Source organism: Rhinolophus ferrumequinum, chromosome 4 (genome assembly GCF_004115265.2).
Source record: "Rhinolophus ferrumequinum isolate MPI-CBG mRhiFer1 chromosome 4, mRhiFer1_v1.p, whole genome shotgun sequence".
Taxonomy (NCBI): domain Eukaryota; kingdom Metazoa; phylum Chordata; class Mammalia; order Chiroptera; family Rhinolophidae; genus Rhinolophus; species Rhinolophus ferrumequinum.
Genome location: NC_046287.1, coordinates 55,266,379 through 55,282,737, shown reverse-complemented (window position 1 = coordinate 55,282,737; position 16,359 = coordinate 55,266,379).

The following is a 16,359-nucleotide window of genomic DNA, read 5'->3' as shown; positions in this document are numbered from 1 at the left end:
GAAGGTGTCAGAAGTGAAGCACTGAAAGTAGCGTAGATGCACGGGAGTGTGTTTCCTTTGCACTCATTCATTATAATGACCATATCTCTTATCTGGGTGAAAGGCGAAGGAACAGTCTTCCAAACAAACACCCTTTCTTGTTTTCACCTAGCTTCTTCTGTCCAAGGATAGTTTTCTTTCTTTCTTTCTTTCTTTCTTTCTTTCTTTCTTTCTTTCTTTCTTTCTTTCTTTCTTTCTTTCTTTCTTCTTCTTTCTCTCTCTCTCTCTCTCTCTCTCTCTCTCTCTCTCTTTCTCCTCTCTCTCTCTCTCCTCTCTCTCTCCCCCCCTCTCCCCCTCCTCCCTCCTTCCCTCCCCTCCCTCCCTCCCTTCTTTCTTTTTTTAAGGGTTTAAAAATGTTTTTTCTTGCCTGACATGTTTGTTTATTTCTGCTTCTGTGTCTTATGCTGCCACACATCTGGCATTCTCTGCCCCTCAAACTCCTCCAGTCCCCAAAGCCAAGTTACCAGCCTTTCCAGCTGCCACCGCTACAGACACCTAACTCCCAGATAGTTCTCCATCTGTAACCTCTGAGCCTGTCCTCAGGCCCTGAGCCTCCCGCTCCTCTCAGAATTGCTCCGAAGCCCAATAACCAAACTATAAATCACAGAAGTTTTAGAGAGTGGCCAAAGGGAAAGTTGATTGAATACCTAACCTGTCTGGCACCGTGCCATACACTTTTCTTTCCTCCAACAAAAGAAAAATGGTATTGCTTGTATACTTTTAAATTATTACTTTATAATTTTTTATCCAACATTTCATGCCCTGTCTCTTAATGGCCTAATTTTTCAGATAACAACACCCCTCTGTGTCGTCTTCACAGCTCTAAGAAAATGGGAAAATAACTTGATTTGAATTTCTCATGATAAATGTTTCCAGAAGATATTAGGAAATATTTCTTCAAATGCAGTTTGATAAGAAAAGTTCGTTTAATCTTGAATTTTTTAATTATGCCCAGAAATCCATAATATTAAAGCAGTTTTCTTATTAAAGAACTGGTTATCAAAAATTAGTTCGAGAGGTAATTTAATATAATTACCAGAGCCACGGTGAGTATTCACCAGAGCCACGGTGACATTTCACTGTAATACCTTTATTTTTTCATGAAATTATCTCAATTGCACAAATCAACAACCTTAGCTTGCTTATGACGTCCTCTTGCTTCTGGAAGAAATTTTAAAGCCAGAGGTGCCTGGCTTTGTTCAGGTAACAAAATGCTCTTGGCTTAGGGCAAAAGGCTTAATGAGAAGTGAGAAACAGTGAGCCCCGTGAGAAACAGGACATTCATTCCACAGAAGGAGCGGGTGCTCACTGCTGCCCAGCCCTCCCCCTCCCAGAGTCAAAAACTGCAACAGGATGGATTAGATGGAGTCAGCCAGCACCTCAAGTGCACAAAATTTTCTTTGTGGCTGTACCTAGGTTTGTTTCTTTTTTCTTAGCGAGTGCATATGAAAACATGGCTCTATCAAATAAATGTGGGCAAAGAGCAGATTAAGAGAATCATTCCTCTTTTTTCCTATCTTTGCTGTTTTCTAGTTATTTGTTGGAAGAGTTCCTTCGGCCACACAGTAGGTGACACACTTAAATCAACAAATAAGAAATTACTATTCTTATTGTGTTGAAAATTCTGAATATATGTCATGTCTACAACTTATTTTAGAAATAAGTTCTCTGCCTCCTTCTCTCCATTTATAGTAACTAGATCTTACTTCTTCATGAAACTCATAAAGCTTCATGCCTAAGTTAAAGAAATTTTCTCCTCTAAACATTCATTCATTCATCCCATATTTACTGGGTGTCTACCCTAAGCACAGGGTACCCTAGGCACAGGTCTGCTCTTCCTGGTATGAGAGGTGAAAACTCCTGTTTGGCTTAGTGAATTTTCCTTTACCTATCAAGTTTTGTTTTTGTCTTTTGGCCTAAGGAGCCAGGATTGTCACCTAAAATAAGAGAGCCTCTTACTTCCACAGTGCTGAGTATACATTGGCATATACTTTGTATTCCAGATAAAACTTTAAGGCTGTCACTTCCTTCCTTCCAAGCTACTAGAGTACATAATATTCGGCAGGATACATACACTCAAAACCAGGCATCTCTTCCTGGGAAAGTCAGAGAAGAGTCATGTGTGGCCTGCGCTGGTTTGTTATGGCTCAAGGGTGAATCTTACTGGAACTCAGAGATCAAGATCCAGAGAAAAAGTAGAAGAGAGAGCAAGACAAGGACTAGGAAAAACCGTTTTCGTTTCAGGGCCCTAGAGGCCAGGTGAGCTCCACCCTCCGGCCAAACTTATAGGGATTAGGGTTGAGTTTGCGAGTGAACTAGACCTAGCCCAAAAGTTGTAGGGCCAAGAGCCATACTGGAAAGAGGGAGTCTTGAGGGAAGAAGAAGGGCCCAAACGTGTATCTGAGGGGCTGCCTTTACATAGCCCACTTGACTTCCTGCCTTTCCTCCTTCCATCCTGGCAACAGGCCCAGAACTCTTATTGGCAACCATAGCCCTGACAGAGATCTGGTCATGTACCGGTTCTTCCAATACCTGGCACCAAGTCAGCCTGGCTGCCACCCTGCTCTGGCCCCACACTTCAGCATCCGTAAGTGTTTTTAGTCCTTATGTCCTCGTCATTTTCTGAAGCCCCTTTTGGTAATGGGGGCCCAGTTTTGGCTCCCTGTACATTGTCAATGTCATTGACTTTAGGAGTGGGTGCTACCTGCCCTGCATTCCTCACTGGGGAGCAAGGCTGAGGCAGAATATGTAAGGGCTCTCCCCATCTTAGACTGGGAGACATGTGTCTAGTTCCCATCCCATCCAGGGTAGAGACTTTTGCTGTTGTCCCAGTGATACTGGGGGAGAATGCAGATTAGTTGGCTGAGAATCACAGAGACCTCTTCATATCAAATGTGCTCTTAGAGCTGGAGGCAAGGGAACAACATAGGCTTTTGTAATTATAATTGGAGCTTGACTTAAGCTGCCAGAGTATAGGAAATGTATATTCTAGAAGTTCAACTGTTTCTATGCCTTTCTATTTTCTTTGTTGTTGTGTTTTTGATTCCTTAGTTTTCCTGAAAATCTCAACTGTGTCTCTTGAAATTCAAGAGGACAGGAGAGTTGTCCAGCCCTGGGCCATCAAAGTCAGAAGAAGAGCAACTAGCCTTAGAGGAGAGGAGGACGCCGGAAGTGGAGGATGTGGCTGGAAGAAGGGGACCAGCAAATGAGCCATTCAAAGAGGTAACAAGAACACTCAACAGAGGAGGTAGGTGATGCAAGGAATTGCAAAACCTTGCCAATTTCGGCATCTTCCTTGGGTATGAAGTTGATTTTCTTTGCAAAGCTGTGGTTACTCCCCCCACTCCACCAGACCGATGCTGTCTGCCCACTCAGCACTCTCTTCTGCATCCAGAGAGCCCTGATGCCATGCTCTCCCTGCCCACCAGCACATCCTCCTGCTACCTGCCTCCCCTCATGCCTGCTCAGACTTCCTCCTGTCCTTCCTGCTAAACTCTTCCTCAGTTCCCCTTTTACATTTTTGGAGAAGTTGATCTAATTTCGGCTGTTCCCAAGAACAGCCAGATCCATTTCTGACTGAGCCATGATTCTGTCATTCCTAAGGGTCACTGCCAGGACATTGTCATAACTAGTTCCACGTAACCTCTGCCATTCTAGGAAGAGGCAGGCTGATGAAATATGACTTTCAAAGTTGTGTTCTCACCATGCTGATGGCTTGAGTGAGTGTGACCTAGAGGCAGACAAGACTGGGTTCAAACCTCAAGCAGTCACTCACGAGATACATCCGCTTGGGCAGGCTCCTTACCAAGCTGATGTCTAATTTCTTCCTATACAAATGGGAAATCAAATATTCACCTCGCAGCTAATGTGAGGATTAGAAATAACACATGTTAAGTGTCCAGCGAAGCCTGAAGAACACACCAGGCATGTGTTCTGATATGATGCATATGATAAAGGTGGTAGAATATGATAGTAAATGATAGAGGTATTAAGCTGCTTATTGCTGAAAATAAATAGCAGAACAACATAGAGATAAATTACAGGCATGCAGGCAGAGTGTTCACGTTAGCCTTTTGTCAGTAGAATGTTACAATGTTATTTAATATTTTGATCTCCTCGAAACTTTTCATGATATTGTGTCTTATGTTCCTAATGAGATGTACACTCTGTGAATAATAATAACAGCTAACAGGTATGGAGTGCCTACTCTGTGCCAAATAGTAAACCCTTTGCACACATTATTTCATTAGATTTAATTCTCACAACAACCTCATTGGGTCAGAACTATTATTATCCCAGTTTTGCAGGTTAGGTAAGTGGGGCAGATTCTTGTGTCTCTGTGTGTATATTTTCTGCTTTCTCCCTCTCAAAGGTTCCTAATACTTGTTATATCCTCAGGCATCAACTTTTCTGGGAAGAATTCTTTGAACAAATCAAGCTAGTAACACTTCTTAGCACAGCTACTGGCGCCTTCTGCACACTTGGTATACCAGTTATCCTGTTATTCAGGATTACTGTGGGTCATCTTGCCTAATTCGTGACCTTGAGGACAGACACTGAAGTTTACTTCTCTTTGGATTCCTAGCACCAACACAGTGTCTGATACATCACAGATACAAAATAACCCCTCATTGATGGATGAACTGGGTGGGGGGAGGGTCTAGCAATGGAAGTGAAAAGGAAAGGGTGGATTTGGAAGGAACTTAGAAGGAAGAATGGATACATCTGGTGACAAGAAGGGGTAAGGAGGAATCACAGATGAGCCCAAGATTTCTGGGCTGAGTGACAGGAAGGATAAAGGTATAAATGTAGAACAGCACTTGGGAGAGATGATGAGGCTGATTTGCAGACAGGTGGAGTTTGAGGTTAAGAGAAGCATTCAACTGAAGTATTCTAGCCCAGGGAGATGAAATTGAAAGCCAGCATACTGCTGTGGTCAACAAAAATGTCAACAAAATATTGCTGTGCATCATCAAGAAGGATGTTGGAATCAGGGCAGAAAATGTCATCCTACCCATTTCTGTACCAGGAAATCTATATATTCTTTTGGTCGTCAAACTTGAGAAATAAATAATAAACCTTGGAAACTCCTAGAAGGCAATTAATACTCTCAAGCATGCAGAGATTTTTGTAAAAAGACTGATGGAGGAAACAGTTTTACTTTCCAGTTAAAACAAGCAAAATAAAAGATATATGTTGGGAAAATGTAATGATTACTAGGTTAAGGAGATTCTTGTTTAACTAATTTCAGAACAGGAAGAGTAGAGAGCATGCCTACAGCCTATAGACTATAAATAGTTAAGTTCAATATGAATGAATTTAATTAAAAAATATACATGTACACACACAGAGGACATACTCTATGCCATGACTCTGGAGCACTTTCACATCCATCACAAAATTCAGTGCTCACAACCTCCCCATGACACCAGCATTATTGGCTCGACATTATCCCTGACTAGACTGAGTCCTAGTAAAATTAAGTTGCGTTAAACATCCGATTAGTGGCAGGCAGAACTTTTGAAACAAAATAAGTATTAATTAATACATTCAGTGATAGAAAATTTGAAATTTTTGTTAGCCCCAAGAGATGGATTAGAGCCAGCATTTCAAACATTTACATATAACATATTATATGTAATACAATATAAAATATTTCATGATACCTTTTTCCGAAACTTGAAAAGTATACGGATCTCACTTGAAAGAGAAAAATACTGTGGCTCCACAGTTTCAACAAAGTATTTTTAAATGATGCTATTACTTAAATATGTACAAGTGTAAAATTATGTATGAAATTATAGAAATTAAATAAAACAATTATAAAATCAATTAACATCTTAATTAACATTTTTTTCATAATAGATGAGTTGTTTTGCTTTATGTAAAATACCAATACATTTGCATGTTTTGTGTTTCACTGGTCCATCAAATTGTTTTGATTGTGAGCATAACATACCATCATTTGCGTCATCATGATTATATTTTCCTTTTTCCCAACAAATCCATTTCACCATGATTCATTATTTATATGAGCAGATCATTTAATAATTACCATCAAAATACAATGTTGAAAAATAAAAATAACTGCTGTTATTAATGTTAGGACAAAGAAAAAATCCCATACAAGATATCTACTTATAAAATGAACATGTTACAGAAAGTAAGATTCAATTTTTTAAACTTTCGCTATTCCTGTCTCACTATTTGTGACATAAAATGAGTTGATTCTCTATCAAGTTCCTGTAAAACCATATTTCATATTATGTACCTTGAAGTTTTTTGGTCTTTACTAGAGTTTATCTCATTTATATGTTTAGTTTTATCTGTGTTCCTTTTTCATTATCCATTGACATGTAAAGAGGTATATTATTTTGTCATACCACTGTCTCTTAGTGTCAAATTAAGTTTTAAGTGTCAAATCAACATTTGTTAAATACACTAAGATGACAAAGTCTTACTGTAAGCAAGTGTCTTTTAACAGTAAAAATAAGTTTTGACTTTTCAACTTGTCAAAGATTTAAAAACAAACACAATGAAACTGGGATCACCATTGTTTAGAATTTAGCACAGTCAAGCCTAAGGTGGAACAACCTGCTTAGTTCATAGAAGCAGGGAACACTATCTTTCTAGGCTGCTGCCTACTTGATCAAAAGCACAATCATGAGTGCATATGGGGCAGGGCTGTAGTAATCCTCATTGCTAAGGTGGCCATTCACCTGATCCTCAATATGCTGAATGTTTTCAGATGAACATGAAAAAGAAGCACAAAATCGTGTAATAAAACTCTTGGACCCTAAAACATAGAGCACAATCTCTCTCTCTCTCTCTCTCTCTCTCTCTCTCTCTCTCTCTCTCTCTCTCTCTCTCTCTCTCTCCAGAATATTCATCTTAAAAAAGGATTTAGAGAACCTTATTAGGAATGGACCCGTAGTTCCAAGAAAGATCCATAATTTCTAAGCAGGGAGGCATTGATTACTACCATGTACTCTGGACCCAGCCTGCCTGGGTTTCACCTCTCCAGCTGTCTGACTTTGGGCACTTAGTTTTCTGTGCCTCAGTTACCTCATCTTTAAAATGGGGATAATGATAGTACTTACCTCCCAGGATTGTTGTGAGGATTAAATAAGTTAATATCTGTAAAGCATTTAGAACTGTGCTTGGTACATAAAAACATGCCTAGTTATAATGATTACCTACGCAGTCTCTAAAATATAAGAATCTTTATTCTTTATTTTATAGTAATAAAGAATACTGAATCACTGATGCAAATACATTCCTTAAAATGACTCTCATTAAAATATGGAATGACATAGAGCCATATTCACTTCATTATTATCACATAATTCAATCAATCTCAGCTATTTTATAAAGCAACAAATCCAATAACCATAAACTTTGAAGGTTTAAGAAAACCAGGCACTGATAGTACAGATGTGTCCAGAAGGACAATCACAGCACTCAGCCTTAAATAACCATGTCCACAGGATGCTAACCAGCATCAAAAGGAATCTTTGGAAAAATAGTAGTAGAAACCATTAGAATTTGTCACAACCCTGTGATGTCAAAACTTTAGAGTTGAGGACACTCAGTTCGGGAAGATAAGTAACACACCCAGGATGAGATAGCTAGAAAATAGTGGGCCCGGACTTCAAACAACCACAAGTCTGGCTCCAAGCCCCTTGCTCATTCATTGCTGCCTCGGAGACCAAGGATTGGCAGGGATAGACTGTGGGTTTTTTCCGGGGGACATGCCGTCTAGAATCCCATTGCTGAGACCAGCTCTAGCCTCTAGGGCAGCTTTGGATGCATTACCCAGGAGGCAGCATGGGGATACTCAAAGAGCTCTGAGGGAATTCTCCCCTGGGCTCAATGCCATGCTGGATTTCTTATGATGCCTAAGTTAACATAGTAATGACTCATTGGCTGACTGTTCCGTTCTTGGGTTCACATCTTCGTAGGGATACGATAGGTAGAGAGTTTGTAATAAGCATAGTGAGAGTTAAAGAGAAGCATTGTGTTTGAGGATGAACTACCTGAGTCACATTCACTGGGGATTGCTTGCCAATAGCATTGTCCTGTCTTGAGATGGTCCTTTTTTCAAGAGAGGGCCTTGTAAGGCCCTTGTAAGAGAGGGCCTCTTGGTAGAATGTCCCCAGTGTGGAAACTTAGTCCCTTCCTGGGGTGATTATATCTGGAGAAGGCAACAAACAGGCAACTAAGTGAAGTCCTTAGGGCTGCATCTTCACTTGTGGGGGGTGAGGAGTGTCTCCAGACTCAGAGGCACAAATTCTCCATTTCTCAGTCCCAACCTCGAGTATGTGGAGACTGAGGGTGTAATGCTTCTTTATCATGTAGCAGAGTCTGGGCTCCCAGGAGACTTCTACTGCCACCTGGCTACTCTGGGTCTTCTGTTCATTGCTTCTCCTCTACTGTTTCCTGCTTTAGAAAGGGTCATAGATGTTCCTGTAGTGAGAGGCAGGTGCCTCAGGTCTCTCTGTTTCTGCCTGAAACTTGAGGCCTGAGGGAGGAGCACACATGTGAAGCAGGAGTGGTGTGCATACGTTCAGCTCTGTGTACCTTCCAACAACAACAGACAAGGTGGTGGGAATTCAGGCAATTGATGTCAACTCCCAGGCTCTGGGCTTGATAAAGCCACCTCACATAGACGCTAGAAGACATTGGCTCTGAACCTTGACTTAACAAAGGACAAAAGGACAAGTGGATTCAGGTTACAGTTAGGGAGAAGTTTCCTGGCAAAAACGATTCTTAAAGATAGGCTTGATGTATCCAGGTCACATGAAAGAAATATTTCAGTAACAACTGATTGCTGGGGGAGAGTGGAATCACCTTCTCTGAAGGACTTTAAAGATAGGATTAATTCGCCCCTGTCCAGGGGGCAGGGTGGGTGGATGGTGGTGGTCAAATAGTTTTTCCTGAAGAGAAGAAAATGGATCAGAGTGATTGTCAAAGTCCTTCTCAGCCCTAAGATTCCAGTTTCTCCACCACATAAGACAAGACAGATTCAACTCTGAATGCATTTTGGAAAACTGAAAAGTCCAGATGGGCCTTGCCAGGTCTTGTATCTGATCTGTTTGGATATGTGGTGGAAAATGCAGATTATAGAATACACTCTGTATTTGATCTCTTATAAATAACAGTTTATGAAGTACAGTGAGTACAGCAAAATGCCATAGGTCATCCAAAAAGGTATTAAAGATAAATGTAACACTTGAGCATATTCTAGGACAAATCATGTTAAATCCACTCCAGAAATGCCAGGAAAAGTTCTACGTTTTTCTTTGAAAATAAGACCTAGCCGGACAATCAGCTCTACTGCGTCTTTTGGAGCAAAAATTAATATAAGACCGGGTCTTATTTTACTATAAGACCGGGTCTATATAATATAATATAATATAATATAATATAATATAATATAATATAATATAATATAATATAATATAATATAACATAATACTGGGTCTTATATTAATCTTTGCTCCAAAAAACACATTAGAGCTGATTTTCCGGCTAGGGCTTATTTTTGGGGAAACACGGCAGCACAGAGGAAGCAAGAGAAATATTGATGGAAAACCAATTGCAATAGTCACTTCTTGGAAAAAAGTAGACCAGAAAGACAGAGTTATGGTCTGGAAATAAGCAGCATCCAAGGGCAACACTGAATTCTGTAAAATTAAGGTCAGAGGTACAGTGAACAGACTGATTGCTAAACTTGGGTTCCCAGAATTGTGGGGAAACTTCCTTTAATTTGGAAGAGACAAATCTACTATTTAAAGAAGGCATTCCTTATCCTATAAAACTCCTTATCCTATAATTAGCAATAAGAAGATTTAAATGACTTAAATGATATGGTGGTCAAGTCATAAAATATCGTGAAGAAAAGCAAGGACGTTTAACATTCTGATGTCAGCAGTCACAACAGTTGCACTGCATGCAATGTATTCTCATACTGTCATTGGAAGAACATGGAACCGTGGGTTGGTGGACCTTCGCTCTCTGCAATGATGACTTAAGAGACCTCACAGAGAGAGGCTTCCTCCATCTCCACGGTAACTGCATGCATTTGAAATCCTTGTCAGTTTGAAGAAATAACCATTTTCAAGTTATTGGTTTTATGCCAAACAAATGAATATCACACATTACTTATGTTATTTCACAAGGCCAAAATTTCACAAGGCCAAAAGTATCTTTTCTTGGCCTCATAAACTGCTTAACTATGCTTTGGCCCTTCCTCTGAATATTTATGATTCACGAATGGTATTTCCCCTAAGTGCCTTTTGAATCATATTTAATCAGCATTCATTTATTTATTCATAGTGAATGCTTATTGAATGGCAATATATCGATATTGGGACATCGGTATTAATAAAATGTGGCCTCTGTCCTCCTGGAGCTCACAGTCAAATGGATAAATAATACGACCAGTGGTGAGGACTGTCTAGAGCAGGGGTGTCAAAACTGTGGCCCGCGGGCCAACTGCGGTCCACAATCCATTGTTAATTGGCCTGCAGCAAATTCCAAAAATATATTTAGTTTACTTAAATAAACCAGGTGAGGCAATACATACTTCACATCAAGTGAGTGGCACGGCTGTTTGTGTATTTTACCGCATATGGCCCTTGGTAAAAAACGTTGAAAAAAGTTTTGACACCCCTGGTCTAGAGGGTGCTCTTAGCACCTGGGCCTCAGCCCAGCACTGATCATTCCTGGGCATCTGAGACCCCTTCCAGAGGTTGATGAAAGAAGGAACCATTGAAGGAGACAAAAACAATGATCAACTCGTTTCACAGAATTGGGAAAGAATGACGTTACCGATCCCAAGAAAAGAGGGTGGTCCAGCAATGGGGCTAGCTCACGTTGGATGAGGTTTCTCATCTGGGCAACTAGGAGATCACAAGTGACCTGGATAATGCCACTAGGGTGGCTGTCTGAAAGGATGAGAGCAGGATGAGAGTTGGGAAAGTATCCCACATATGGACATCTCTGTTGTGAAGCTTTTAGAGAGTGCTAAAACTCAGTTATTTAGCATCCTAGCATTTTCAAAACCATTTTGTATTTACTGTACCATATACTCATCACCACCCCATGAGCTAGACAGGGAAGTTATTCATATTTCCAGTTTCCATGAAGGTGGTCCACCAAAAAAAAAAGAGTGCTGAGTTAAAAAAAAAAAAGATTGCTAGCTATCATTTTAGTTGCATTTTCTATTTGTCTTCCTGGTGAAATATCAATGGTCTACCCAAACATACGGGTGAAGTCGTGTTTGCAGTATGTAGTCATCATGGGGAGGGTAATGGGCCTCACAGGGAAGATAGGCCTGGGGAGAGCATACCCTGGGTCGAAGGTGGTGCAGGGAGGTATCAGTGCTACAGGGCTCAGGGGGTGACATCTAGGGACACTGCATAGCAGGCTCACATAGATAAAAAGCATGCAGGCTCTGCTTTTGCAACATAAGTCAGAGACCAGGAAGAAGAGTAGAATCCCAGAGGCAAGTAAAAGCAAAGCCCCGTTTATGAAGAAAAGCAACTGGGAAAGAGCCAGAAAGCCTGAGGCTATGGTACGGATTGAGGGATGGAAGGTGGGTGCATCCCTGTGTTATCCCAAGAGATGAGGTCTTGCTGCACATGAAAAGCACTTGGGGGAGACTTTAAAAACACCCATTCTGGGCTCAACCCCAGAGATCCTGATGATATTTGAAAGAACTCTTCTGGCAATTGTGCAGCCAGGATTGAGAACCATTGATCAGGGTGTCAGCTAGCACATTTTCAGGGATTGTTGTGAGGATAATTTATGTAAAGTTCCTAGCATTTAGTAGGCACACAATAAATTTTGGTTTCCTCTCCATCTCTTTTACCTCCTTGTATATTATTTAAATATATGACAATGGTTTTTCTTTTCAACTATCTCCCATATATTTTGCAAGTCTTGCAAGAAATGTGTCCTTGATTTCAATGTTGCGACCTATGAGATCATTGCAAAGAAAACCATTTTTTTAACCATTTTATTTATTTTGCCAAAATTGCACTTTTGAGGCTATTGTTGGCAGGGGCTGCAGCATCATTGTTAAGCATTATCGCATAGTCAACATTGGCATTATGGAAACCTGATATAAAACACTCTTTCTATCCTGCTTTGATATTGATTTAATATCAGAAGGCCATTTTCTCTTCGTCTCAACCAGATGCTAAAAGGAACTTGAGGTGGAGATGAAGGACATTTCCTGAGCAAGATAATGCTCACCTAACCTAAAATAAAAGAAAACTTTTTCCTTTCATTTGATATATTGCATATTTTATATACAGAAAGGAGCATGTAATTGTGTGTTAAGAGACAGCAGGATTCTAAATAATAAAAATAAATCCGAAGGACATATTTTGCCTATTTAATTTCTGCATATCCTTAATTTTTTCCAGTTTTATTGAGATATAATTGATAAACAACATTGTGTAACTTTAAGGTGTACAATGTGATGATTTGATATACATATATACTGAAATGGTGACCACATTAAGGCTAGTTAGCATATCCATCACCTTACATAGTGACCTTTGTGTGTGTGTGTGTGTGTGTGTGTGTGTGTGTGTGTTTAGAACATTTAAGATCTACTGCTTTGCATTTTTATTATGGTTGCTTTAAAAACTTTGTTAGACAATTTCACTCTGATTTATTTTGGTGTTTATGTGTGTTCATTGTCTTTCCTCATCAAGCTGTGTTTTTCCCCACTTCTTGTTATAAGTGATTTTCACTTGAATCCTGTACATTTTGGATAGTATATTAGAAGATTCTTGTTCCTATTCAACTCTCCTATTTTATCTGGCAGTCACTCTTGGTTATGTTTAGTGTGTAAGGCCTGGTTTACTTTTGTGAACTATAATTACAGTGATGATTTAATTTTCAGGGCCCTTTCAATGATATTCTGGTATGCTGCACATTTAAGCAAGGTTTAAAATTTTACTAAGCATGTATTCACTTTGTAATTAGAAAAATTAAAACTCAATATGTACATGTATTTTATACCTTGTGTGTTAGCTTGGAAGACAATAAGATCCAAGTGAACACCAGAATCAAAGTAATGACTGAGAATCATGGCCAGGAAAAGAAAGAACAATTGAGCAGTTCTGGATCAGAGAAGGAGAGGCAGCAGTCTGACTTAATGCCAGGTAATAATAGTTTGCTGACAAGAGGTCTCTTTGTACCCACTGGGCTAAGACGTGTCCATCTCAAAGATATTCTCCAGCATCTGAGAGATGTTTGCCCAGTAGCCAGAATTGGATTCAAATTTAGGAATTCAGGCTGTGAAGCTGAAATGCTCTCTTTCAGAAAGTAAGATGCAAGACATCACAATCTTAATTAACTAACAAATTAGTTAACTTTACAAATTTAAAAATTGGTTATAGAAATTTTACCTTATATATGCGATCTCATTTGTGACTCACATATTTCAAATGGACAGTGATACGCTAGACACATGTAAATAAAACTCTCTGCTTACTGAATCAATGAATCTCTGTAGACTAGGCTTTTGATCACTGATTATTACTATTGAAATAATTTCACATATTTAGACCTTTTTCTACTTTTCAATTTATCTTTAAATTTTAGTACATGAAATAATACAATATTCACCTATGTGAAATGCTGAATTAGGTTTCATTTTAAAATAGATTTAGTGTGATAAAACAAATCTCTGTTGGTCTTTTTAATATAATCTTGAAAAAATTCAAATATTAAAGTCTACTAATAGACATTCCATAACCTCTTTTACAGCTATGCTTTTCAAATGCTCACCATGTGTTTTTTAAATGTTAACTTGTTGAATTTTCTCAAAATCTTGCAAAGTAAATATGTTCATTTAATTTTAGGGATTAGAAAACTGAAGTTCAAAGAAATAACTTGCTCAGAGTCACACAGCTAGTAGTAGGATTTGATCCAAGGCTTTCTGAAGAACTCTGCAATACGCTTGACTATTTCCTGCTTTCTCTGACTAATAGCCAAGTGGAACAGTTTTACAACCATTCTGAAAATGAGACAAACTATTCCAACACTACATTTTTTCAGTAAGGCAAAAATTATGGACTGGTATAGAAGACATTTATTTGTAGAATTATGAAAATTCTATCAATGATGTAATGCTTACTATTAATAGATTTATTCTCTAAAACCAGTTGATATGATTAAGCTGCTGTTCCCATGTCTCAGGGTAGCAATTCAGCCCCTCTGACCGGCAGAGGGCAGCACTAGCCTGGCTCATGGAGGACGGCCCAGCGCAGTGACCCGCATCACTTGGCGTCATTCTCCTACGTAACAACCTGGTGAAGCCCATCTCAGGTCCGTGAGGGGCAGTGGTGGCCTGGCACCATTAAGTCACGAAGGACCTCGTGGATATGAGGGTAGAAGAGGGGTGCCCTTTCCTCTCCTCCAGGCTTCCTCTCTGGTCCTCTGCGTGTTTACAGAATGGAGCAGAGTTGAGAAAATTCTGAACCAAACACGCATGATCTCAAGTAATTCATGCCACACAGTCATCCTGTCAGTAATTGGGAATGTGTTACTTTTCTGCATCAAATGTACTGATTTCTGGCATCAAAAATATTTCTGATTTTATGTCCTGTGGCAAGAATTCCAAATGACAAACTATCCTGGGAGCTAGGTAAAGAATTACAAAGAAATTTAAATTTCCACGCAATGTGCCAGGGACTTTTTTGAAGAAAACAGTGCTCACTGGGCAGAAAAAAATGTTTTTTTCTTCCCTAAAAACATACAGAAATAGCAGCTTTGTGACACGGTAGAAATGAATTGGAAAAGATTTTTTTAATATGCAATTTTATATTGCAGTTTTATCTCCTAATTTTTAATAGTGCTAAAATTAGAATTATTAGTACATTTTATAAACCATCATTATTCAAATAGGGATTTTAAAATTAAATTCCAATTGGTAACTTAAAATTACAGACTTACTATTAGGTAGTGAGCTAGAGAGCTATAGCAAACAAAGCCTGCCTGGGAAACATGAATTCTAGCCTCTTAGTCTGGGTCTGAAACTATCTTTAGAGTGGTTCTAATGTTCTTTATAAACATGAATGAAAACTTTGAAAAACAAATGGATGTCCAAGAACATGAAGAGGGAAATTAATCACATAAATTGTGATATATCCATAGGACAGAATATTATGCAGCTATTAATAGTCAGGCTTTCGCCTATTTGATAAAATAAAAAAATGAGATATAATATTGAGTGAAATGGGAGGTTGCAAAACAATGTGTGTAGTACAATTTTATGTATATATGTATATAACATAGGGAAAAGACTGGGTGTGTAGATACTAAAACATTAATGGTGGCTATCTCTATGAGTGCAATTATGCCTGATTTTTATCTTTCAGGGCTTTTTGTGTGTGGTTTCTCAGTTTTTCAAGGTACATTTGTTATCTTGGAAACAAAAAGTTTTTAAAGATTTGTGTATATAATATTGCCAATAAAATAAAACCAATTTTGTAGGTTAATATATGGAGACAGTTTCCCAAACCAAAAGGTGTCAAAAGAAAACCTTAGAAATCTAACAAGAATGCATGAATTGAAAATAAAATTCATAATGCCAGGACACCAAGGAAAATGGAGTAAAACCTAATAGGACCTGATAGAAATTAGAGCAAAGCTCTGAATTTGATTGAATTGTGTTTTCACAGGAAAATGGTAAATCCTATTAGTTTATCACTAAAATGCTTTTTGGAATTCTGGAAATAGAGCTTAAGAAGTGACCTTTTTGCCTGGAAATCTGCTAGAAGATTCTAGGGAGAAATACGAGAAATACTAACGTGAAATGAGAGGGGGGCAGTTTTATAGTTAAAAAAAAAGAGAGAGTTGGAGTGTTCATTTGTAACAGAACAAGCAAAACAAAATTCCAATCAAGCAAGAAAAACCAACCTTTCTTTTCCTCTCCCCTTCTTGGTCTTCTTTCCCTCCTCCTTATTACCTGTTTTGCTTTCCTTTCTTTCTGTACATATTACCCTTGACTCAATTCTATATACCAAAGATGAAAGAGTTAATCGTGATAAATGTATAGATATTATTAATGTTTAGGTTGTTGCATTGAATTCTTAGTAGCTTCTGAGTTTAAAAACAAAGCAAAAGAAAACTACCAAACATAGCTTAGTAATTGAATACAATTATCAGAAAAGAATAAAGACTTACCAGGTTTTGGGTAGAGTAAATTCTGAAACAACCTGTTTATAACACAAAGACAGTCTTGGAAACTGTAAAGATGAAACATAGTAATTACCTTGGTGTGCAAATCTGTGATCA